The 26066-nt window shown below is 40.4% G+C and overlaps 1 long non-coding RNA gene across 1 annotated transcript; it reads right to left on the bottom strand.

Annotated features, from left to right (window-relative positions):
• Positions 1 to 835: 835 nt before the first annotated feature.
• On the bottom strand, positions 836 to 25740 carry LOC133497845 (uncharacterized). The gene is made up of 3 exons (XR_009794119.1): positions 25655 to 25740; positions 2867 to 3011; positions 836 to 2752 (listed from the first exon to the last, which is right to left on the bottom strand). It is a non-coding gene; the product is annotated as an uncharacterized LOC133497845 (long non-coding RNA).
• Positions 25741 to 26066: the final 326 nt, after the last annotated feature.

Raw genomic sequence — 26066 nt, 5'->3', positions numbered from 1 at the left:
AAGCACTTTGGAACCGTAAGGTCATAGTTTCACTGACCACTGTCGAGGTGCCCTTAAGCAAGTAATCACCTCACCTCCAAACTTACCGCAAGGGCTGCGGCCCTGTCTGCATAGATCTCTATCTGAAGGCACGGGTGCGGACCAAGAAGAGTGTGTGAGAGAAAGAGGGCTTGTTGGGTGAAGTATTAAAATGGAAATGCTAATCTGTATAACACATAATTAGATGAGAACTAATCAGGGCTGTCACGATGGAATATTTTGAGAATTGATGTCGTATTGATTATTGGTTGATTTATCAAATAATAATTGTCCTGCCCACCCACTTTTCATTTTATTTTAATTTCCTTACTACTAACTTGCATTTCAATCTCATTTATGAGGGATGGACTTCCATCCATATATGGCATATGTTGGTACTGAGTGTAATGTATGATATAAATTTGGTGTCGAGAATTTTAGAGCGTAAAATGCTGAATGCTTAGCAATTGGAATTAGCAATAGCATGCTGGCAATCATCAATTTAGGTCAAAAAGCGCTATTATTCAACTCATGAATAAAGCATGTTTTCATATGTTCACATATTTGACCAGCTTGAGACCGGATCAGTGATTATTTATTTTTTTTAACTCGATTAGTTATCAGCCCCAAAAATCCTGATCATGTAAGGACCAATACATAAACACACACACACACAATGCCCTCCAAAAGTATTGGAACAGTGAGGTCAATTCCTTTGTTTCTGCTGTACACTGAAGATGTTTGTGTATCAGATTATATTCAGGAATGAATATGAGACAAGAGTTCAGAATTACACCTTTTAATTCTTGGTAATCATGGTATTTAGATTGAGATGTCTTAAACAAATTAGGGCTAAGCCCCTTTTGTTTGTACCCACCCACTTTTCAAGTGAGCAAAAGTACTGGAACAGACATTATTAATCAGAAACATTATAATTTGCCAGGTATATCATAAACCCACAAGGAATTTGTCTCCGGTAGTTGAAGCTGCTATAGTATGCTGTAGAACGACAACATACTGTCTGTTGACAGGGAATAATTTTGAGAAATAAAGAGACAACAAACAGTTACTGTGCAATAAAAGGTTACTACATACAATTTGGGGTTTTTTCTTCACGATTGTGGAAAAAATGCAGCGTCCTCCAGCAATTACAGCAGCTACAAATGACTAAATGAAGAAAAATCTGGTGCAAAGACAGTTGTGTAAAGGGTGGGCGGACTTCAAGACATTGATGAAGTTTAAAACTGGCAAGTAGTGTAATAATCTGGGACAATGTCGAACAGTACCCTTGTGTAGGTCCCCGCACCGTTGAGGTGTTCTAGGATGAATAGCAGTCCCATGTTGACTGCATCATCCGCAGACCTGTTTGCCCACTAGGCAACTTCCAGGGCATCCAGCAGGGGACCTATGATGCTCTTGAGGTGATCCCTCACGAGGCGTTCAAAGGACTTCATGACCACAGATGTCAGGATGACAGGCCTGTTCTCATTTAGCCCGGACATTGCGGTATTGGGCCGATGATGGAGCATTGGAAAAGGATGGTACTTCGCACAGTTCTGGAGCTTTATTGTAGGTGTGTGTGAAGACTGAAGTCAGATGGTACACGCAGATTTTGAGGCAAGATGATGACACAAGGTCTGGGCCTGCCTCTTTGTTAATCTTTTGTTGTTTGAAGAGGTGTCTCACATCTTGTTCATGGATGGTCAACGCAAACGTCATAGGTCTGATGGTGGTCGGTGGTGCAGCTGGGTGGGGTGTGAGTGTCCTTTTCAAATCTGCAGCATAAGGTGTTTAAGTCGTCTGCTAGTATTTTGTTGTTCTCAGCTGAGCTTATACAGGGCCCTAACCCCACTTCAATATGCATCCTCTTTAAGCATGGCAAATTTGCTTAAATTTGGTAGTGAACTATGGCTTGTTGTTATTGAGTGTGTGAAATGACTGTCGTCACACACCCCTCTTTACTTGAATGTACTTAAAAGGTATAACAGTTAATATTTGGTTCCCTGCCCCTTACCTGCAATAACTCTATCAAGCCCTTTGACCCATTGACTTCACCAGACATTTCCATTCTTCATTTGAAATGCTTTTCCAAGCATTTACAGCAGCGTCTTTCAGTTGGGGGTCTCTCCCTACAATGTCCTCTTCAGGAGGTAAAATGCATGCTATATTGGGTTAAGGTACAGTGACTGACTTGCCTAGTCCAAGAACTTCCATTCCCCCCCCCCCCCCCACGTTGAAGCCCATTTGTTTGGATTGTACCATAAAATAAAAAAAAACATTAAATAAAAAGATAGTATTCCAGTGACAATCTGTTGCCATGGTAAAATCATTATCTGTATATTGTCATTTGTTAAAATTTTTACTTGTCATAAAAGTATAAGTTGAAAACAACCACTCTTAAAAAAAAAAAAATCACATTTGTGTTAACTGATGTGCATCGTGGTTTTTTGGATTTCACTCTTTTCTTTCTCCAAGTAACGTTTTACACACTGGGTGCCATATGAAATAATGTACGTCATACAAAGCAAAGCACGTTAGATACTGTATCCATTTTCCCATATTACTACAGCGTCAGTGTTATGAATGTCCCATGTTCACATGCTTTGGGACATGTGTTGTCACCGCGCACACATCTCCTGCTTAGAGGTTGATTTATGTTCTTGTTGTGGACAAGCCAGTACCCATTGTTCTCACCTTCTCTGCGTGACTTTCTTCACCGCAGCATCAATCACCACTGCAACACACAAGCCCGGGCAGCGCTCACACACCTCCGCCCTTGAGCCTATGCGTGTGTTTCATGCGTGTATGTCTGCTTCCACGAGGATTAGGTTTGTGTTTGCATGCTTACCATCTGTTATGTCCCCAAAGCCCACAAGAGTACCTGCTATCAAAGTTACACAGGCAATGGGATGGAGCAGAAAAGTAAACACTTTGTGAACCGCCCTGAGTCATTTGGAATAACTCTCAGTGTCCATACATCAGAGGGAGGCGGCCTGAAAAAAAAAAAAAAAAGAAGACAGATTTGGGTTCATAAACGGGTTATTTCAAAACTGACTGCAAGGAGATGTGGGCTATGGGATAAATTCGGATCAAAATTAATAGCGCATGATTACTTTCAGGGAAGTTAGAGAATGTTTACGTGTTATGTGTGACCTTTGTGAAAATCAAGGCTCCAGCAAATGAATTTAGGCAGGAATTCGGTGTAAACAATTTTTCCCAAACACTACAGGTGTCATAAAGTCACTGATGATTTAGTGGTTCATTTGCCTGATTTTAGAACAGGCACCATGGGTCCGGTTCCCTCTCAGTAGCAGTGTGAACGTCACTGAGTTTATGAGTCTCTATATGAGTACTTGGCACCAGTACAGTGTAGACCACATTCTGTCACAATCTATTGGAATACGATAAGAGGTAGACCCATAGGAAGTAGATAGATGGATAGTAGTTGTGTGAAGAAATCCCCTTTAGTTCAACACAGTAAGTTTCTTTCGGCTTGTCCCGTTATGGGTCACCACAGCGTGACATCACAGATGAACGCTCATATTTGTTTGGCACAGTTTCACAGTGGTCCTTAATTTTTTTTTCTCCTATCTGAAACTTAGCCACAATTTAAAAAAGTCAAAATGACTATATATATATATATATATATATATATATATATATATATATATATATATATATAGTGTGTGTGTGTTTACAGCTGGTCTGCTAAAACACGGCCCTCTTATTTCCAAGTAAAACCACCCACTCAGTCCTGCAATTTAAGATTTTGATTTTTCTGATGGAAATATCAATAGAACACCATATATTTTATGCAGTTGATGTGCAGTAACTGTTCGTGGCTTAATTTTTAATTCTACTCCCTATGTCATTATTTCCACTCTGAAAGTTGACACGATTACTGTATATTCACCTAGCTGCCACCACTATGCATTCTGACCGTCTGTCTGCTGTTGTTCTCGGGTGGATCCAGTGACCAGAGACAAATTGTGTGTTGTTTAAATATTTGGTCAATGAAGCTGATTCTGATAAAGGGTTTATATACAGTATTTTCATTGTCACAGTCTACTTGCATTGATGCTAAATACTGAGATATCCAAAGTGACACAGCTGAGAGAACTCCACCAAATGAACCATAATGACAAACAAAGTAAAACACTTTGGAGTTGTTTAGTCCAGATTTTTTCTGCATTATCCTTGTGTTTAAGTTGAAAAAAATACCATAAAGGATACATATAGTTAAAAGGGTAAGTACCCCGAAAATTAGTCCCAGAAAACCAAATGAAAATATGCATGTGCTCTGGAATATTGCAAATTATTGTTTTGATATCAGGTTGCTAACTTTATGGGGGTTAGAAATGTTCATGCCTTCATTTAGGAAATGGCTTTTGTATGTGTATGTGCGTGTGTGACTAAGTGAAGCTCTGCCAGTGGAAGCTTTGAGTCATTTCTCATGAGGCCGAGATGACGGGGTCGTCTTGTATGTCATCTTTTCTTTCTTTGTCACGCATGGATAGGAAGTTGGAGGATTGGAGCCCTGCGGTTATCGGTGAAGCTCAGCTGTTACTTCCAAGACATCCTGTCATCTTTATTGTGCTTGGGATCATTCCAATTCAGGTGCCTGTTTCATTTGGTGATATTCGTTGAAACGTAACTATGGCAACGTAAGAAGAGAGAATTTATAGCAATACGGTATATAAATGTAAAATTAGAGTCAACCATCACACCTCATAAGATGTTCCTTAAGTTTATACATTTTTAGAAATAGTCTAGATCATTCTAAGTTGAAAGTCGTGGTTGAAACTGCTCATTGATCTTAATTAATTTATGCACCGTTCCCACTTTCATTTTTGCTTCAAATCGGCAGACAAACTGTTTTTGTACACTGCAGAGTTCATTCTCCTGCTGCCGTCATACTACATCAATGAAGATCAATGAGCCTGTACCAGTGGAAGTTAATGCAAGCTTGAGCAATGACATTTGCTCCACTGTTGCACAGATGAACTTGTACATTGGGGGATCATCTACACCCCCGGTTTTCTCTGATCTTTTTAGCCTTTCAACAACTTTGGTGAAGGTTAATCGGTGGCTCATCATGCCATAAATATTCCCATTTTTTTGTACAGTCTTTCCTCTGTACTTTGTGGCAAATTCCAGTCTGGTATTCCTATTGTTTTTGCTCGTGAGTTATTGCATCTTCTTGTTCACCCTATCTAATATTTTTGTTGAAATCTTCAAAAACTATTTTCACTCCTGGCCTTTTTCAGATGGCACCAACAACTATTATACATGTCTTCTTCAGAGCGCTCACAATTTATTTATTTTTTTAATCTTGGTCACGTTACTTATAGCTCAGTTGTTTGTTTATTCTTCAATGTTTGTTCAATGGTACTGATCAATGTTGTATTCTATTCCAGCTTCACAATTGCTTGTTTTTCCACTTAAAGCACTCTTTTTCTCCATGTTGGGTACAGATAGTACACAGTCAATGTAATCTTCACAAGGGAAACACAAATGTGGAACTGACATCGAACAGGTCAGCCAAGGGTATCAACAACTTTTGATGACAGAAATATTGTGAGAGCTGTGAAGAAACAACCAAAGACAACAGTTAGTCACATCACTGCCAACCTCCACAGGGCAGTGGTGAAACTATGAAAATCCACTGTTAGAAGAACACTTCGAGAGAAGAAATATACAGCCCACACCACAAGATGTAAACCACTCATAAGCATTAAAAAAAAAAAAAAAAAAAAAATCAAAAGGCCAGATTGGAATTGGCATGGAAATACAAAGATGACCCACAGAAGTTTGGGAACAACATTTTATGGACTGATGAGACCAAGATCAAAGCAGCAACTTAGTGGAGAAGTGACAGTTCAGTAAGTACCCAAACATAAACAAGGACACTACTCCCATACACTTCTCAAAACTGACAGATACATACAGTCGATATATGGATGCCGATTATGCTCCATGAAGGCAACTGTGTGTGTAAAGTAAATGATGATTTGACATTGGAAGCAAACACACACATACACATAGATGAATCTTGAATTCGCAATGAACTGCAAAATCTTAACATAATGCTGAATAATATATACTGTACCAAACTATGGTAACTTGGTGATAATCCATCTTATTGCTTGTACGGTATTATCAATATTTTAATCAATTTCCTAAACTTATAAGATAGAAGAGCATTGCATAAAGAAACATATATAATGATTTAGCTTATTGCAATGAAATCAGCATATTTGTATCATTGCTCCAAAGCCGGACTTGGACTTCATCAGTCACAGATGCTGCTGCAGGCTTTATAATGCTGGAATAGTTGCCAGGCAAGGATCAATGGCATTTCATTCCATGGCTCATTGATCAGCGTGTGTGTATTCCACTAATATAAAACTTGGGATGGTGTTTCGTCTTCCTCTTTAATTACTCTCCCGGTAGTGAGCTTGTAAACCACTTTGTCACCTCTTAAAAAATCTACAAGTACATCCACATTTGAGGTATCTTCCTTCTTTCCAGGGCAATGCATTTTAAATTAAATTACTCAAAACTGTTTATGCATGTTTAGCATGCAATATCAATACTAAGGAGCTACATTCAAATCAAATGCAAAATACAATTCCAACAACTGGTTAAATTCAGAGCATTTTCATTTGCATCCAGTGAATTTATCATTTTTTTTGTAATGCAGGCAGGGTTTTTTAATACAAGCAGAAGGGTTAATTAGTCAATTTAGTATAATGTGGGACCTTTGGTGTTTTTAAGGACTTTTATTGAATGGGGATTCACCGTTTCTTTGAAGTTTTGTCTAACTCAAAGTCACATGAAACGGAACCAAACAGGTCTCTAATCCTTCAAAGAAGTCATTACATGTCCAAATCATTTGCGAAAATATTTCTCGATTGAATTATCTGCATCTATTTTTGATACCTCTCGTAATTTATTAAAACCCAATTGAAAATCAATGTATCTATAGATAATTATGTTCTATGGCTCTATAATAATGCCACTTGACTGCCTTGATAAATATGAACTCAAGTTTCTGAGTTCATACATTTTTGTTCAAGGTCTTTTCATTTGAGGAGGTATTTCTTTAATACATTTCAGAATTTTTATTCTTTATGTAGACACTTTTTTTTAACTTTTTGAAGCATGATAAAAAAAGTAGAGAAAAAAATACTATATAAAAAATACACAAATCCTTACAGCAAAATACAGCCTATAAAAATAATTTATGATACTCGTGAATATTACAATTAGCAAAACAAAAGTGAGTGGCTTCATCATTTTCTTGAGGTCATTTCCTTACTTCGTCATTCCGTTCATCCATTTTTATCCACACGAAAGTTGCTAAGTGGAGCCCATGTATGTATGTATATTTTTGGAATGCGGGAAGAAACCGTAGTACTGGGAGAAAACTCACTCAGTCGTCTTCCTAATCTGACATTCATCATGGTACCTCTGAAGCGAATAGTCAAAAGCTGTTAGTGTGAGCTCCACATCATAACAAATCCATATCCATACAAACATAATATTTGGCGCACTGACTTTTGAGAGTAAAATTTGAATGCAAAAAAAAAAAAAAATTGCTGATATTTTTCTCTGTTACTTAATGTCTTCTCTCGTGACATTTCTCAGGCCGACACTGTGTTGGTATGTGATATTGTGGCACAAATCAAATGATTAATTATTCTTTGCTCTGTGTTTCACAGATAAGACTGACATTATTTTACAGAGATTTTCTAGGAGTCATTGACTTTTACTGCATCACCATTTCAAAATCAAAACACCAGCCCCAATACTATTGGCAAAATAAATAAACATTTGGATAAACAGGTACGAGCACTTCCTCCGGGTTTGGGTGAATGCCGAAGGGGTCACAAAACACCCACAGGAACTTTAAACAGTTTTTAATGTCCTTTTTCCACCCAAACACAAAACGTCACCACAAGGTCACCGAATATGACAACAGCCGATATTCAGGCTTGGTTCGTGTTCACGTATCGCATCTCATATTTGCATAAACACATCATATACAGTACATGTATTTAACTTCTTTTTTGAATACACCAGCTATTAGGAAAACTTGTTTTTAGCAAGCTCCGTTTCAAACAATTATGTCAACGTCTAGTTACACTTTTTAGCGTAGCAGAGAAAAAAAAAAAAGGAAAAAAATATTTAAAACGCTGAAACTAAATTTGACTATTCACATGCCTTGGTGCTGCTGTTTTCGTAAGAAACGGGGTGAGCAGCAGGATACAAATTGACCCATTTTACAAATTATCTTATATCTGAGAGTGAACAAATGTGTGTATGAACTCAGGTTATTATTACGTGGTAGGAATCGTGAGGCAGCTACTTGAGTGAATGACAACTAATTGGTTCATGGCCGCTCTTATTTGCGGAAACACAATAATACCTCTCTGCCTGTGTCAATCAAAACTGGGCTTCAAAGGCTGATATGACTCGTGAGTGTACACCGCAGTGGACAAACAAAATAATGACATGAGTTTACAAGTAAACAATCGCTACAAAGACTGAATAAAAAGTGTAAATCACTGTCAAAACAAGCTTTTGATAGTGTTGTATCCCTGTTGTGCGCTCGCTTTGAGATTTCCTGCTGGAAGAGAGCGAACGCTTCACAAGACGCCAGGCGGAATAGTGATTTTGTGATTTTTAATTAAGGCCGTTGGTTATGTCTTTGGCTTGAACACAGTAGCAGCGTGGCACGCCGCTGTTTGCAATGGAGAAGAGCAGCGCGTTGTGTCTCATTAGAGACACTCGCGGGGCCTCATCAAAGATCTCCCTTTCCTCCTCACTGCCACTTCCCACCCTCCATCCAAACCCACCTCCCCTTTCCCATCCTTCTTCCATAATGTGCCGTTTTCCCAGTGCACTGATCCCTACAGCTCTAGGACATGCTCAACAAACACTCCAGCAAAACACTCCTCCTGATGGTAGCTTCTCACTGTTTTGCTACAGCACAGTCAGATCCACTGCAAAACTTTACAAATGCATTCTTTAGCTACAAATGAGCTTTTCTGTGATGGACGCTTGATCACCGCCATGTGAAACAATGCTCCTAGTTCTCTCAGATTCTGGAGAGCAATACAAATAGGGCACAACTGATTTAGATTTTTGGGGCTGATTACCAATCAGTGAGTTAAAAAAAATGATCGCCCATCCGAAAGCAAGATGGAGCAATAACTATTTAAATGACCTGTTCATTTACTGTGTACAATTGTGTATACAAATGTATATCTACAATAAATATCTTTGTTCATGCATTTATGCCTGAGAGGCATAGCAACAGACAACAAATGAATGGTCTTCTATTGTAGATGCCAGTAAGAACATACAGCAGTTATTGTATCTACTTCTAGTGACGTTGTTGTTTGTTGGTGTGCCATGAGATTTTTCAATTGTAAAATATGTGCCTTGGCGCTAAAAAGGTTGGAATTCACTGCTCTGGTCAAGTCATCTGTTCAACAGAATGGCAGCACATTTACACACAACCAAAAGTGCTAGCACTAGCTTACTAGACTACGGAATGTTTTGTTGCCTGCTTATGAGCTGTATCGTAGTAAAAGTATGTGACAATACCTCAAGCAAGGCTGACATGAACATCCTCTACTGTCCTGAGCACCCGTGTCGGCACGATGCACTCATGTCGTCATCGTCACAACAAATGTATCCGGTCACATTTGAGTAGACAAAATAAAGTCCAATGATCATTAAAAACGGACTGTGGTGGTATCGGAGTATAAGATTGGAGTAGTCTGACAATTGTGAAAGAGGAAATTTTTGTTGTAGTCTGACCAACGCATTACGTATTGTCTCTCAGCAGTCTTGACTCTCCCATGCAGCCAATGTTTTTTTTTTTAATAACTATTAGCCGCCAGATATTTACAGTTCTGTGTCAAAAGACGCAAGAATGCTAAAAATAAATCCACTTTTGTATTCAAATATACTAGGCTTGATAGAGACACACAGTGAATGTCTTTTGGAAAGCCGATCAATGGCGTCATTAATCAGATCTGCGATTTATGAAAATAAATCAATCGAACAGCATTAAATGCTCGTGATCGGCCAATATCGATCTCACCAATCAAATTGGCGTGAAGTGTAATTTAATTAAAGCAAATGGTCAGTTAAATCCTTCAGCGCTTGTCATGAGTATGTCATGTCTGCTAAAAGACTGAAAGAGGATAAACTGTGAGAAGTTCAGAGTGCAAACTAGCGGCACTACTACTGTGCATTAAGATTTTTGGCAATGTGATTCTGATGCCTCCCACAACCATTCACACTCATGTCTACATCTATGAGCAATTTTGTCTTCGATGAACCTAACGTGCATATTTTTATGTCGAGCGGAAGCCGGAGTAACTGGAGAAGAGCCCTACAAGCAAGGTGTGGACATGCAAACTCCATATAGCCCGAAAACCCACACCACAGAACTGTGATCCAAATGTGCTATCTACTCGTACACAATGCTCTTGAGACTTTACAATGTGATGTAATCGTGCATTACATGTATTTCCTGAAATAGCCACGCCTCTAATACCGTCCTGTTTGTCAACCAGACAAATAAACATCTACCTGTTAAAAAAAAAAAAAAATCCCTGTTGCTAACAAAAACGGGGTATGGAAATATTTGTGCACCTCCCCAGTTGCACCGTTTATGAAAAAAAAAAGACCCCATTGTCTTAAACTAATGATAATTAGGATTCCAGTAGACTCTCACATGCGACCACTCCTTACTGTTGTGTGTCTCTCTTTTGTTGATTCTTTTTTTCCTTTTTTTGAGGGGGCGACATGAAAAAGTCCAGTCCCAGTCTGTCTCAGTTCTTCCTGTCGGTCTGGATTTCACCATAATTGTCATTTTTGACTTTGTTTTAAACTCTACTCTTAAACTTTATCTTGACATATATTGATATAAACCAGTAATACTTCTCAACTTATCTAAACTTCTGACAACAATTTGTAGAAAAGTAGCCATTAGAGCCACACAGTGGTGCAAAGTAGCAATTATTTGAAGAAGTAAAGCTGAAGTTGTGTGGAAATAAACCATCTAAAACAAAGTAAACCTCGGTTGCCCTCTTCGTGTCACACTCCTCTTGGTATTCCTCTCGACATTCTGAGCAAATTGCTGTGAGACTTATAAAGGCAGCTTACCACAGCACAGCTCTCACCTGGGAACTGCTCCGGGTCTACGATCTATGCCTTGTGCACTTCTAACTTGAAGTGTGATTCCATCAGCTCGGCCAATTAAGCCCTGTCTCCTCTCTCTAGCAGCACATATTGGAAATGTAAATAAGGCAGAAGGTTTTGGTAAGTGTATTTTTTTGTGCAGACACCAGTGTTCTGCAGAAAAATTCTTTAAAAAATGAATGTCATGTTTAACAGAAGGGTATGTTGTCAATTTATCTCCAGCTATCACAAGTGTAAATTAAAGGTGCGAGCGTTGTTGATTAACTGTAATAAAGGCTGTGCAATTTGAAGAAAAGCAAAAGTATCGTTTATCACAAGAGGTTACATTCAAGAACGCCGTGCGACAAGTCAATCCACCAAGTTGTGATAATTTACAATATATATATTTTTCAAAAACATGCATGTATTATTTTTGCCTATATCATTACATTCTACACTGTACTCTATTTGTGTCACTTTAAAAGGCAAGGTCTGGCTTGTTGAGTCACTTCGGAGTCAGTAAATGAGAATATAGAGTTGGCCACACTGGTGCTGGATAGCGCTGACTGTTAAATAGCTAACCATTAGCCAATCTGTATGTTAAGGTACAAGGCGGAAGTTGTGGCCATTGACAGCTTGTGAATGAATGAATGAATGAAGTTTGTCTTCTTACCGTTTGTTGAAGAAAGTACACAATACGCCGTACCTTGTCTATCCTTGACCACCTCTGACAACGGACCTTTAAGACCTGTCAATCACTCGTACAATAATACCCAATCAGATAGCCGCAGTGTCGTAACACGCCCCTCGCGCCTCATTGTCCCGCAACCAATGCTGGTTGTCAGTAACGTGCGCTTGGAAAAGTTAATGTTACGAAGAAAATGGTCCTCAGATGCGCTTGGGGAAGGTGCAGTTCTGATGAAAGATGTCCTGCTAGGTTATGAGGGGCCCCGTTGATTCATTATTCAAAGCCTAAAACACAGTTGACGAAGTGTCTACGATGGATTAAGGCTCGCGGAAGACCGCACGTACAACTAAATGTGGACAATATCAACAAACACAAGGCTCTATGTTCAAAGGTAAGGGAGGGAGAAGTATCTTCTCTGAGTTTGATTGAATTATTATCAGTGCTTTATACATTGCAGGAGAACAACTTTCACTTTGTTAGTGTATCACTGACCTGCTGGATGAAGTGTGTCATGTTTTATGCCAAAGAGTCAGGTTAGGGATACGTAAATGCCCTATCTCATGCAAGAGAAATCTCCATTTGCCTATTTGTATCACATCCGACTTTTAAGACAGAGCACTGGGTTCAAGTCAAATGAATACACCCACTCACTTATAAAGACTACAATGATATTACTCGTGATCTTTACAAGTAAAAAGTACTCACCCTGCTTTACATGCACAGTACAATTCCACTATTTTATCCTGTTGGATTTCAATATGAAGTTTGTGAGGCGTCAAACTTTTTTTGCATTGATCGCCAACATTTCGCTGTCACTCTGACATTGCGTCCTGCTCCGACCAAAATCTTAATTCCATGAACATATCCTTGCGTGAAATAGTTGAGACCTCGCTATATAACTCTTGGACAAGTCTGACGCATTTGGCAAAAAACATACCCCAATATTATCTAGAATATGCGATAAAGAATCGACTTCAAATGTTATGTTCAATAGCCCTTTTCAAAACTTGTGGGACATGGCTATGGGGCAGCGCTTAAGATCGCCATCTGAAAGGTCCATTCATTCTGAGTATTGATTGTAGGTGTCATGCTCCTGGATTCCAGCCCGGGCTGGGTGTGGCCAGCTAATCAGAAGGTGCACACCTGCGCCTCATGAACACTGATTAGACCCAGTACATGGGTCCCCCAGGACCCGGGGGACGACTAATACTCTGCTAGATCGTTGCTCTTGATGACTCGTTCCCGCACTCCTGCTTTCCTGACTTCTGATCTCCGTGCACCGACCCAAGCCTGTCCACTGACCACCCTCGGAAGCCCATCCGTACTGGTACTGCAGATTGTTTGGACTGTCTACCTGATCTCAGACCTCGGACCGAATAAAGGTTTCCTCTGTACTGTCTGCTGTCTCTGGAGTCGTGCATTTGGGTCCACCCTTGAGCCCCGCATCGTGACAGAAGGTTATAGTAAATCAGCTGATGTTTTCTGTAGACATGCAGTTGCATGAAAGCATGTTTTTCAGTAAACAGATTGCATGACCTTTTTTAAAAAAAAAATCTTTCTCGTGGCTCACACATAATTACCATTTGAGTCTGCAGTAACGATCAACATAAAAAAATCTACAAGATAATATGACCACTTAGAGCAATATGTACGATTTAAAAATTCACAACACAGTAAGACTGCAAAACGTGAACTACAATATGGCGAAGGATGACTGTATAGAGCTATGGAATTTCTTGCAGGAGATGGTACCTATGGTACCAACTTTTGAGAATAGGAGAAATGACTGTTGAACTGAGTTCAGAGAATTTTCTGTTCTGTGGCACGAAATCAAACTTTGGTGTTATGCGCCACCCACATGTAATAACGATTTAGTATTGCCCATCTGTCTGATATGCACAGTTAAACTTTAATTGCAATCACATAAAACTTTGTTGAAGCATTGAAAGGATACGTAGAAATGCCAGAAATGATCCTGAAATGGCCGTTCCACCCCAAAATGACACACTGCCTGTGGATTTTCATGTCATGGTTTGCCGAGCTATTTTTGTGGGTCTACTCATGAAAGACTTACCTATCTAATTCAATTCTCCTACATGAAACTGGCTTTGAGGACTTTCATAATTCCAAGGGGCACTACTGAGCCAACTTTTGGGGGTCATTCTTGCAAACTGGATCAGCCATATTGACACCAAGGTCAGCAAGCACGCACAATTTGAAAGCCCTCTTAAGTGCTGATTTACTTGGCCCAAAAATGACAGTGAAAAAGAAATCAAGGTAAAGTGGTCCAGGCCCTAATTATGTTCCATCCCAGTTTGTGCTTGAATATAAGAATGTCACCCAACACTTGTGTTAAGCTTTGAGCACACGCACAAAAAAAAGTGTGGAAGTAAATTGCAGTCAAGTACTGCGAGTCCTTTGAGGGTGCTCCCAGTATATTAAACTCCAGCATCTTAATGGTACCCTTTGAGAATCAAATTGGAAATTAATTTGACCAGAGTGGCCCTCTGCAAATTCAGCTCATTGGAAATATATATGAAGAAAACACAATGCAAACAGTGGTGCACGACCAAATACAATATGCATCTTTCATTGATCTTAGTGCTTCCAAAGAATTGTTGACTCAGCCGGAGAAAAGCAAGTTGGCTATATTGAAAATCAGCTCCTCTGAGGGTTAAATGTACTGCTCTCCTTTATTCGTTGGATATCTGCCCACACCTGTCTTGCTGTTACCTACAGCAGATACTGCTGCTCAACTCAATCCCCTCATATGAAAGTCCTACTTACCTCAGTGTTACTTTGTACAGCCTGAAGCTTTTGCAAAAAGAATGCAAGTCCTTATTTGCCCATTTTATTCCCATGCACATATATATTTAATGAGCTCATAAAATATTGCGGCAAGATCTCATAAAGTGAACCGATACGCATCAGAATTGGAAGTGGGTTTAACAACTACTATAAAGTGTCATTGTATTAAATGAATTTGCTGAGACAAGCAGTAATGCATATGAACGACAGGATTTGACTGTAGTCCATTCTTTTACACTGTTGATTTTATATTGATTAGGTGTGTAGATCACAGAGTAACTCCTGAAGTGACATTAGATGACATATTGTGTGTTTCTTTCGGCTTGTCCCTTTCGGGGTCGCCACAGCGTATCATCTCAGATGAATGCATATGGCATGATTTTTACGCCGGATGCCCTTCCTGAGGCAACCCTTCTCAGGGAGTGGAGGCCCCCCAGTGGGATACGAACCCACAACCCCTGGTTTACCAAACCAGTGCTCTAACCACTGAGCTACGGGGCCTCTACATTAGATGACATATTGAAATATTAAAATATATTTAATATATTAATATATGAAAATTGCCGATGATGGTGACAATAGCATGATACAGTTACAGCTGTTCAATATGGACATAAATTCATGCCCCGATGTAGATAATGCTATATCCTGAGAAAAATGTAAACACCCTCCCAAAGTAGTATTTTTCCTTAAAATTACATTCATTATTAATTAATCTTCTGTCATCTTGGACATCCATCCATCTTCTTAGTCACTTATCCTCACGAGGGTCGCAGGAGTGCGAGAGCCTATCCCAGCTGTCAACGGGCAGGAGGAGGGGTACACCCTGAACTGGTTGCCAGCCAATCGCAGGGCACATAGAGACAACCATGCGCACTCACAATCACACCTAGGGGCAATTTCGAGTGTCCAATTAATGTTGCATGTTTTTGGGATGTGGGAAGAAACCAGAGTGCCCAGAGGAAACCCACACAGGCACAGGGAGAAAATGCAAACTCCACACACCCGGGTCGGGGATTGAACCCAGGACCTCAGAACTGTAAGGCCAATGCTTTCCTGCTGAACCACCATGCCCCCTCATCTTTGACATATTTGTTAAATTAAATACAATTTTATGTTGACATCACAATAAAATGAATAATAATGGTAGTAAAATAAAAATATATGACCACAGAAAATAATCTTGTGTTATAACAACTTTTCAAGGAATGCAAAAAAATGCAGAGAATTTAAATAAATAAATGTTAATGTATTCATTTAAATCAGTGAAACCCAACCCATGTATCGTGAGAGCTCTTCTGGTGTGCCACACAGGAAATGATCAAATTTCACTTAATTGGTCAAAATAGTATTTATTCACAACAAATAATGTATCTTTGTTTATCTATCTGTGGCAACAACATATAAAGAAAGAGAATAAATAAATACACTTCTATTTTATGGCAGAAAGTGTTTGTGTATCCACTTAGTGACATTTTTTGTTTGGTGGTGTGCGGTGGTATATTTCAATTGGAGAGTATGTGCATTGGCTCCAAAAAGGTTGGGAATGACTGGTTTAAATGACTTCATGAAGAAGCCGTTTGCTCAACAGACTTAGTGTTTGTGTGTGTGAAAACCAGAAGGATATTGCTAATTTTGCTATATCGACAGACAAAACAACCATGGAAACATCTGCCACTTACTGCAAGGTCTTTTCTCGAGTTAGAAGTGTCCTGAAATATCCAAGTTTGACCTGTCACAATTTAAGAGCTACATGACAAAAGCTTTCCCGCGGTTGTTTTCTTACCCCTCAAATGAGTCATTTTGATCGGCTAGCAAAGGCAGCGTTTTCGGTCATGTGACTGCATTGTCTCGTTTGATTGGTGAAACTGAGTCAAATGGAATTAGCCGTTTGACAGGCAACATATACAGAAGTTCAAGATAGAGTCTAAAAATAGATGATAAGAGGAAATAATAAATAAAAGTCACAAACGGCATGTCAATCATTGGGATGGAATAAAAGTATGTGATGGAATAAAACTATGGATGCCTTATTACATAAACACTAGAAAAAACATATGGCGCATTTAAAGCCCAAGTGTAATCCCTATAAACGTTCTAAAATAGATATTGCAATGAAAAATACATATAACATTATTCACTTCAATGTCCATACGAAAAAATAAATGTGAGTGGAGAGCACGTCATCCATGCGCAAAGTTGCAGAAGTGTCATTCTACGATATCCAACTGGTCGCCATATTGGCTGCATCCTCTGGAAGTGACGTCACCATTCGGCAATGAAAACACGCGGTGCACTCTCTATGGGACACGAACACGTCCCTTCTGACACGGAAGCTCTTTTCGAAAAGGACAACACCACACAACAGAGTGAAGTTACCGGGGCAATATGACACAATTGTTTCGAGCCATATTCAGATGATAGGCAATCATGGCCAAACCGTATCCCCGTCCGATCCACTTCCGCGGCGGAGATGAGCCATCGTACCGGCTGGTGTGGCTTATGATGGAGCTGAGCCATACTGCTTTAGGGGGGTGTTCATAGACGCCGCAGTACGATGAACAACACAGTCAGCCGGGGCAATTTACTGCGCGCATGCGACTGAGTGACGCATTCTCGGCTGGGTTCTTCAGAGCCGCCCCCGTCCGCAAAGCCCGACGCGCAGCCTTCCCAGAGGCTGTGACCGCCGAATGCAGCGCCTCAGCTGGTGTGGGTGATTTTCGGCGCCGTAGTGGCATATAATGGAGCCGAGGCGTGCTGCTTTTAGAGGGTTGTTCACAGCCACCGCAGTACGTGGTGAACACTATCGAGACGGGGCGCATTACTGCACGCACGAGGCTGTGTGAGAGATTGTTGGCTGGGTTCTTCAAATTTGCCGCCGGCGTCGGACGCACACATTGACATATTTCATATGTGGATCTTTTGTTACGTTATGAGAGACCGATTATGTGGTCTGCCCCAAACTATTATTATTTTTTTAGTAGCTGAATTCACACCTACCTGTGATTTGGAACCCACGAAGCTCTCATTCTCTGCAACCATGCAATCCATTTTTCACAACGAACAGGGTCTCTTTCAAACTTACGAAGGGTAAATCCATTCTCCCGAGTGTTCAAGCAAAGTCCAGCAATGCAATTAGCCGGCATTTTTGCTAACACGAAGGAACAACGAGCTACCTTCCCGGAGGTAAAACTAATGGAAGCAAACGAGTCCACTTCGGGGCGCCACTGTCCTTTACGTCACTTCCTGCTTCTTCTCGAAAATTAATTCCTTGAGAAAATTTTCATGGTGGGAGTTACAAAAAGCCGTATAAGTCAAAATCATGTTTTGTGGTGAAAAAACGCATGGTCCCATATTGGCTGATGTTTTTTTCATTAATAACATACTAAAAATCATCCATTTCATGACACTTGACCTTTAAAGTGCTTTAGTAAAAGTAACGGAGTAATTGTACCTACCAACCTCTGCAGATTAGTGTGTTGTGCAGTATTTTGTCCCACCACAATAACTGTGATCTTGGATGTCACGCAGTAAGTTGATGGAGTTCGTGGAACAAAAATCAACTTACTCAACACTAATAAATCACGATCAATAATGATATTTCTGTACCACTTATCCTCAGTAGGGTTGCAGGTGTGCTGGAGCCCATCCCAGCTATCTTCAAGTGGGAGGCTGAGTACACCCTGAATTGGCTGCTAGCCAACCCCAGTGCACAAAGAAACAAACAACCATTCACACTCGCATTCACACCTACGGGCAATTTAGAGTCTTCAACTAACCTACCACACGTGATTAGGGGAAGTGCGAGGAAACCAGAGTGCCCGGGAAAAACCCACGCAGGCATGGTGTGAAAATCAAATATCACACAGGCGGGGCTCGGAGTTGAACCCCGGTTATCAGAACTGTGAGGCAGATGTACTCACAGTGCCGCCCCTTCAATAATGATTCAATTTAAATGAATACCCTACGTTATGATACAGAAATTGTAATAACGTGGTGATACTTTTGTTCTTTTGTTCCTAAACCACAATCCTCTTGGAACTGTGTGGAAAAAAAATTAAGAGCAAATGAATTTGTGGGACACATTTGTGGATGAGTACCCGTGTTAAGATACTGCATGAGTTGGCATTGGAAGCACTATCCATTTCCCCAGTACACCCCACATCATCCTTCTCGAGTATCATTTGCACCCTTTAATTAACTCTGCATATTTCTCTCAATGTGGAAATCAAGCACGATTGAGCTCAGAAGGCAATCCTGTTTGCATAGTGTGCCTCTGTGTGTGTGTGTGTGTGTGTGGAGGCTAATGGTAAAACAAGCATGAGGTTAATAGCGGCAGAATTAAAAGTGAGATTAGATACTGATTAGCTCCAAACAGATGGTTGCAAGGGAAAAAGATGACAATGGGACCTGTACAGAACAAGACAAAGTTTGAGTGGGAACTCAGAGACAAAAGGAGTAAATAAAATCGAGGTTGTGTCGTGTGTGAACTGGATGTTTGTAACCATTAAAATCGAGCACAGGGAAGCGCAAATTCTTGTTGTCAGTATGTGGACTATTTAATATTGTTACAGACAAGAGAGGACAGCATTTGAGAAGCGCAAACCTCCAGCGAGGCATCTCAAATGCAACTTCAAATCTTGCCTGAGCATCAAACAATTGACCTCATTTAAGTTCATGTTAATTTAACTGATGACACTAAATTGTGTGTGAATGCGAATCCAGCTATACCACCTCTTGGCCAAAGTCAGGACAAGGACAGGCACTTTTGGAAACGGATCTATGGATTTCTAATGGAATTTCCTTCTTCTTTTCCGATTGGCTTGTCCCATTAGGGGTGGCCACAGCGTCTCGTGCATCCTTCTCTCTAACACCCACAGTCCTCATGTCCTCCCTCACCACATCCATCAACCTTCTCTTTGGTCTTCCTCTCGTTCATTTGCCTGGCAGCTCCATCCTCAGCACCCTTCTTCCAATATACTCACTGATCTGAAATGAGCTAATTTCTAATCCTATCCAACCTGCTCACTCCAAGCAAGAACCTCAGCATCTTCATTTCTGCCACCTCCAGTTCTGCTTCCTGTTTCTTCGGTGCCACCGTCTCTAATCCGTACATCATGGACAGCCTCATCACTGTTTTATAAACTTTACCCTTCATCGTAGCGGAGACTCTTTGGTCACATAGAACACCAGACACCTTCCGCCAACTGTTCCACCCTGCTTGGACCCGTTTCTTCACCATGATCTCAACAATTAATAAATTATTGGGTCCATTCCTAAATGATTTGGTGATACCTGAGACTTACATCTTCCACAGGACACCGAGTTGCCGTAAGAAAGTTCCGAGAGGCTATTTTGTGTCTAATACTTTAGAGAGGACAACCTTGGTCAGCGTTAGGTCTCCATGCAGTCTTAGATGTTGCTAACCACATTTATCTGTGGCCCAGATTTTTTTCCCCACTTTGGTGACATGCATGTTTTGTCCTTTACTAGCCTGGAGGTCTTTATGCAATCCTGCCTTCAAACAAACCAGTGTCATTAGGAACAACTTGACCCCGCTTGTGCAGGGAAGAAGTATTCACTTTTTTCTTGTTGAGTCCTTCACCATTTATTTTTTTCCCTTCTTTTAACAACCCAGTTACACTCGTGGCCTACAATTCAGAGGCCTATTGTTTTGGTCAATGCTACACATCTAACGAGTTCAATACAGAGCACATGGAAAGCAGGTAAAATCATAGCTGGCTGGGTGTATATAGCCATGAAAATGAAATACAAAGCATGTCATTTAATTAAAACCGATGATGACGAATGCCATCAACAAGGCCACTCACATCACCAGAAGTAAACTAATAATGTCTTACCAATAGATCTCTACCAAGCTTAAAGGAGAAAGAATACATTACAAATGCAGCGGTAGATGACTACAACCGTGATTTTTCCATTTGTACACTGCTTTATAAATGTCATCATTTGTCACATAAACTATCTGCCTTGTTGTATACTTGTTGGCGGCCCATGCTACAAGCCCGAGCCATTATCATCTCCCTCTTTCTAACAGAATCCACTTTTTCCTTCTCATGTTCACCACAGGGATACAGATGGAGGTGAAATGAATCCAGTCACTATTTCTGGCTGAGGTGCTGAAACATTTGTCAGCAGGAGACAATGTCAATGAAGACTTCATTTCAGAAGCCCAGGTCAGTGCTCCAGGAATGAAAGTGCATGGAGGGAAGGAGGACAATGGAGGACAAGGTGAAGAAGAACAATGAGATGAGGTGCACTTCAGGAGGTCCAGACGCCTCCTCTCGCTGTACACATTCAAAGAGCAACAGTGGATGACAAGATTGTCGGGAACAGACTTTCCACCATCGTAGACATCTTAAGCAGATGCAGAAAAAGGGTTCTCTGCATCATCAAAGACTCAACCCACCCCAGACACCTTCTTTTCTATCATTTTTCTTCAGGCAGCAGACTACGGAATATCCAGTGCAGGATCACCAGTGTGAACAATGGCTTCTTTACAGAAACTGCTGGACTGATAAACCAACACAGTAACCCCATTCTTATTCATCCCTACACGATCACCGGTCTTGTAGCTCAACAAGTGTTTTACTTATTGGGAGAACCTTTTTTTGGGTGACGAGCGATTGGAGGACAACTGTCCGTCCGTCCATCCGTCCATCCATCCATCCATCCATCCATCCATCCATCCGTTTTCTTAGCTGCTTATCCTCACGAGGGTCGGCGGGAGTGCTGGAGCCTATGCTAGCTGTCAACAGGCAGGAGGCGGGGTACACCCTGAATTGGTTGCCATCCAATCGCAGGGCACATAGAGACAAACAGCCGCCCTCACAATCTCACCTAGGGGCAATTTAGAGTGTCCAATTAATGTTGCATGTTTTTGGGATGTGGGAGGAAACCGGAGTGCCCAGAGGAAACCCACGCAGGCACGGGGAGAACATGCAAACTCCACACAGGCCGATGCGGGATTGAACCCGGGACCTCAGAACTGTGAGGCCAAGGCTTTACCGGCTGCAATAACTTAAATATCAGTCCTGGTCCTCAAAAAACTGAGGTCCTAGAAGACCAGGACCTCATTGGGTAGGCAACTGATCCTCAGGGAGGATTCAATGTAATTTAGAAAATTACATAATTCAGACATATTTACAAGCTATCAGTACAATAATGGAATGTATCTACTGTCAGCTAAGATAGGCTCTATCTCAGATAAATGAGAAAAAACACTATAAAATGGATGGATAAATAGTTTTGAATGTCTAAAGACGGTGAGTCGATTCCCTGCAGCAAGTCACATCTACAGTCTTCAATGCTACATGTCTGTCACTTTACTCAAAGGGTGATATTTGTCAAAGCAAAAACCAATGGGGGAATTATAAAAGAAGATGTGTCAAAAGTATTCACACTCTGTACTTAACTACATGTTGGGATACTTTGGTTTAAAAAAAAAAATGAAAAAGATTGGTACAAGTACAAGAAATGATTCAACTCCATCACGTACACTGTGTAAAAAAAAAATAAAAAAAATACAGGAGCCGATAAGATCAAACAATTCTCTTAAATTATGCCACGGATGTGAAATATCTTGCCTCTGGAAGGCTGTTGGATCATTGTTATTAACGCTCTGTGTTCCTCCCTGGCGCTACTGTGCCTATTTTTGTGCCGTATGCAGTAAGTCCCTCAGATCTCAATCGATCTTAACCAACTTACCTTACTTATGGTTCATCATCATCCATGTAAGTGGAAAAAAGGACGAGGGTATTTAGACAACATAAGGAGTAGAAAGTACTAATATCTGGTTTCAAATGTAGTGGGTAAGAGTAAAAATGTATCGGAAAATAAACACTTCAGCAAAGTACAGGTACAGTACCTAAAAATATGATGTGGTTCATTACATCCACTCCGGCTAAAGACTTTACCTGTTCAGCAGTCCTTTTCAGAGACTCTTTTTCAAAATACAAGTTCTTCTGTTTTTTTTTTTAATCAAGAACATCTGAACCCAATCAGGCCCAGCAATGGTTTGCTCATTTTGTGCTACCTATGTGCCCTACTTGTTTGATTGCTGTTGTTTGTTGATCGGCTTTTGCTTTACCAGGACAAATTTAATTAGAGCTTAAGGAATATAAATCAGTGTTCACCCGACAATTGCTATTTGGTTCCCTGAAGGAGTCTGTGACAGGAAGTAAAGAATTACAAATGTGCTTTCAAGGGCTAAATTGGGATTTACTTTCAGAATAAATTCCAGTTCCTTCAACAAATTAATGTAATTTTGCACTTCTGCTCTAATGACAGGGAGTCGGTGAATGAATCTACTAAAGAATGAAGGAATAATTTGAATGTTGTTCACCAGAGTTTTTTAAAACAGATTTTTGTTATAGTGTATAATATTTCAGTCACGTACGATAGGTTTTGATTTTCTTAGAGCTCATTTGTGTAACATTTTTCATTAGTTTGTGTTGGAGGGTAAATTTGGCGGTCATGCAACTTTATTGTTTGAATGATAGGATTATCAGATTTTAAAAATTATTTCAGGTGCAAAAAAAATGCACATTGGCTTTTTACCCATCTGACAAATTGGTATTTTAGTTGATGAGGCAATCATGTATCATCTTTAAAGCTCCACTGTCATGCTTATAAACATTCTAAAATAGACATTGTAATGAAAAATACATATAACATTATTCACTTCAATGTCCATACGAAAAATTAAACACGAGCGGAGAGTGTGTCATCCATGTGCAAAGTTACTGAAGTCTCATTTGACATCCAAGTGGTCGCCATATTGCCTGCAACGTCATCAGCAGATGACGTCGGGGCCAACGCGGAAGCTGTCGCTGGCGAGCAAGCCGTCGCTGGCGGGCGAGCCATGGCTAGCGAGCCAACCCGGAAGCCGTCACGAGCGGGTCGACGTGCAAAGTGGGGTGCCCAGACACCGGTGGCCTGTGGGGGGAGAGCCCGAGCAAACCACCTCCTGCCCGATTCACCGCTAATGCCGAGCTTGGCCTTGCAGTGATCCACAAGGCCGGCGGCGAGCCACAAGGCTCTGCGGAGGCCGTCCGACACAGACAGACGCATTTAGCACCCCTGACTTACGTATGCGGATCTTTTGTTACGTTCTGAGAGGAATACGCCGCCCCCCCACGATTGTTTTTTTTTTTTATTAGCTCTATACACACCTACCTGTCATTTGGAACCCACGAAGCACTCGTCCTTTGCACTTGTGCAATCCATTTTTCCCGATGAACCAGGTCTTTTTTGAGCAGTATGAAGAGTAAATCCATCCTCCCGAGTGTTCGAACAATATCCAGTAATACAACGAGCCGACATTTTGGCTAACACGAAGGAACAACGAGCTACCTTCCAGCAGGTAAAACTAGTATAAACAGATGAGCCAACCTGAGTGTGCTGCTGCTGGTAACGTCACTTCCTGCTTCTTCTCAAAAAACAAATCCCTCGAGAGGATTTTCATAGCGGGAGTGACAAAAAGCCATATACGGCAAAGTCATGTTTTGTTGTAAAAAAACGGATGGGTCCATTCTGGCTGCCTTTTTTTTCCATTAATAACATACTAAAAATCATGCATTTCATGACAGTGGACCTTTAAACCAAGTTTATATTTTACAGACGTGTTTTCCAGTCATAAAATGGCTAGAGAAAAAGCAGGCATGTGCACATATACTGTAGATCCCAAGCAACTGCCCTTTGGTTCTGGATGTAAAATGTACCCGGTTTGCTGCAGCACATTTGTCTAGTTAAAAAAAAAAAAAAAAAACAATAGGGACATTTCCTATATTATAGGTAGACGTCCAGTGACTGAAGGGTTGCCGGTTTGAACCCCAGCTCAAATTGTCTGCATGTACAAGTGTCCTGAGGCAAGAAAACTGAATAGTAATTGCTCTGCGTGCGCCTGACAGCACCTTGTGTGACGGTTGCCGCCCATTGATGTCTGAATGTGTGAATCCATTCATTCATTATCCAAGCCGCTTATCCTCACAAGGATCACAGGAAAGCTGGAGCCTATCCCAGCTAGCTTCAGGCGGAAGGCAGACTACACCCTGAACTGGTCGCCAGTCAGTCACAGGGCAGATATTGACACCATCACTGAGCAGGAATCGATCCCACGCTGAACAGACCAAAGGTACCACCACACCATCAATGACTACTGAGTGGATGAATTTGAACCGTTATTTAAAGCACTGTGGGCACTGTGATGGTTAAGATATTTACCATTTTCCATTCATTTTATGATAACTTTACATGAACATTGTACGTTTGGTTCCAATGTTTTCATTCAATGCCAAAAACGTTTCCATCTTTTCAATACCATGTGACAGGGGTTATGGAATTAGGAACTTATCTCCATCAGAGTCAACACGGCAATCAGTCAACCCGGACTCTTTATCTGCTCCATTCTGATGTTTATGTGCAAACGGATAAGCAAGTCATTTAATTACAACGGATATCAGAATAACTGACCAGGAACGACACCAGTCGGCGTAACGACTGGATCGACTGATTGCCTTGTGAGAAAGAGAAAGCCAAATTTTTGGCAAAAGAAGCACAAGGTCATAACGCATTGATCAAATCGTTCTATCTACACAATTACATCTATATCTCTCACTTGCTATACATTTTACAGGAAAGCTAATGGTTTAACTTTAGATGACATTTTGCTCTAGGAGTTACCTTATCTCTTGATATTTTTAAAAAGCAATTATAAAACGTGATTGATGGATTATTATTTATTCAGGTAGGCATTCCAGGAAGACTTGTTTTGATTATTTTCACTCATTTATTTCTGTACAATGTTTGTAATTATTTTCGGACAGCACTTAGTGAATCCTTATTGCGACAAGTTCTATATGAATACATTTTATTTACTAATTCATTTCTGAAAATAGTTACTGTTTTATCACTTACCGCTTCATGATGACCTTTTCAACCACGAACTGAACATTAGTCTATTCACCTAACACGCTACCATGATGGACCCCGTAAGGCCCCCCGGGCCGTCTACAAAAGTGCCTGACTAAAACAACACTCTCATCATGTAAGTGAATCACAAAAAGTATTTTAACAGAGTAATTAAAAAGGCGCATCATAACTTTTTAAAATCTTTATTAATAGAACATCCAACGCACATGAGAAAGAAAAAGAAAGGAAGAAAAGAAAGAAAAAATACTGTACTGTATTTCACAGTGCGACACCCTTTTTTAAAATGAACAAAAGGAATATTACAAGTGATATGATGTGATTTTGTGTCACGGCTATAGAGGCTGCATTCAAGTAAAAGTGTCTAAAAGAGAATTGGTAAGATACAATTAAAGACTAG

The sequence above is a fragment of the Syngnathoides biaculeatus genome, chromosome 3 (assembly GCF_019802595.1).
Source record: "Syngnathoides biaculeatus isolate LvHL_M chromosome 3, ASM1980259v1, whole genome shotgun sequence".
NCBI classification, from domain to species: Eukaryota; Metazoa; Chordata; class Actinopteri; order Syngnathiformes; family Syngnathidae; genus Syngnathoides; species Syngnathoides biaculeatus.
This window is presented reverse-complemented; position numbering and strand designations above follow the sequence as displayed.